Source organism: Myotis lucifugus, unplaced genomic scaffold (genome assembly GCF_000147115.1).
Source record: "Myotis lucifugus unplaced genomic scaffold, Myoluc2.0 scaffold_511, whole genome shotgun sequence".
NCBI classification, from domain to species: Eukaryota; Metazoa; Chordata; class Mammalia; order Chiroptera; family Vespertilionidae; genus Myotis; species Myotis lucifugus.
Window position 1 is genome coordinate 254453 of NW_005871559.1, and position 1492 is coordinate 255944.

A 1492-nucleotide genomic window follows, 5' to 3' on the forward strand; every position below is an offset into this window, starting at 1 on the left:
CAGAGAGGAAGGGAGAGGGATAGAGAGTTAGAAACATCCATGAAAGAGAAACACCGGTCAGCTGCCTTCCTGCACATCCCCTACTGGGGATGTGCCCGCAACTAAGGTACATGCCCTTGACCAGAATTGAACCTGGGACCCTTCAGTCCGCAGGCTGACGCTCTATCCACTGAGCCAAACCGGTTAGGGCAAATATATATATATATTTTGTTGTTAATATATTTTTATTGATTTCAGAGAGGAAGGGAGAGGGAGAGTGAGAAACATCAATAATGAGAGAGAATCTTTGGCTGCCTTCTGCACGCCCCACACTGGGGATCAAGTCCGCAACCCGGGCATGTGCCCTGATGGGAATCGAACTGTGACCTCCTGGTTCCTAAGTCAACGTTCAAGCACTGACCCATGCTGGTGGGGCCCATCCTGCTTCTCTTACCCTCAGAACCCCCCCTCCCCTGGCCTGGCCTGGGCCGCCTCTGGAAGATGGTTATTCAGGGGTGCATGTGTCTGGGGGGATGTGTGCGGGTCTGGGGGTGCTGGTCCAGGGGGTAGTCACCCACTCCTTCACGCTCTGAGGCTCAGATTTCATCTGCCCACCGCCCTCTTTCCAGGTCCAGCTCTGCAGGCACCTGTTTAGCAGAATGAGCAGAGCAGAAGAGAATGAAACAGAAGTGGTTATAGCTGCACCCGCCATTAGTTAGCAGTGGCCCTTGCCTCACTCTATGGCATCTATGATTATTACACGGGTTGCCTATTAGAGCTGAAAAGTGTTTAGATGGGCGGGGGTGGGGGGAGGTGTGCCTTTCAGAGGAGGAGTATGGATACTGGATTGCAGGGTTTGCCACCACCACTTGGACCTCGGACCTTGCAAACCAGGGTGGTGTTGAATTAGGAAATAGCGGTTTGGGGGATTTAAAAGGTGAATGGAGGGGAGGGGCCCCCGGATCAATCTACTAGGTTCAGAATCTCATGCCTTTCCCCTGTAGTTCCCTCCCCCTGCTCCGGGCAGCAGCTCCGTGCTTTGCATAAAGGTCAGCAAAGGGGTCACCCTCCTGATGATTCCCTTCCACGCGGCAGGAGGAGGAAGCCGGGCTCCCTCATCCGCCACGAAGCCGCTGCACAATCCTGACTGACAGCTGCACTTCCCTCCCGGGAGCGGCAGCGCTTCGGGGGTTGCCATGGTCCATGGGAGTAAAATGCCGGCCGCCCTCTGCTGCACCGGCCCGGCGCGGGCTGCGGCTGTCACCCCTCGGGGCTCCCTCCAAGGCTTTGGAAAGCGCTCCCTGCGGGGAGGAGGGGCCGGGACCTTCACCGGGGCTCCGGTCCAGGCGGCCGGGGCGAATCAAAGGGGCCTTTCTCCCGCCGGCGGGGTGGGGGGTGGGGGGAGCGCCGGGCTCGTTTCAAGGGACTGTCCGCCCTCGGGCTTCCCTGGCTGCGGGCAGCGCCTGCCAGCTATTCCCCGGGGCGTCCTCACCCTCATCTTTCCCGGAGGGAG

General features: G+C 58.6%; 1 long non-coding RNA gene across 1 annotated transcript in view; it reads right to left on the reverse strand.

Annotated features, from left to right (window-relative positions):
* The window catches only part of LOC106694560, a 2491-nt gene extending 999 nt beyond the window's left edge, over positions 1-1492 (reverse strand). Inside the window, exons 1-2 of the long non-coding RNA XR_001345605.2 lie at positions 1472-1492; positions 558-626 (exon numbers count right to left, since the gene is read on the reverse strand). This is a non-coding gene — a long non-coding RNA (uncharacterized LOC106694560). The remainder of the gene's footprint in view (positions 1-557; positions 627-1471) is intronic.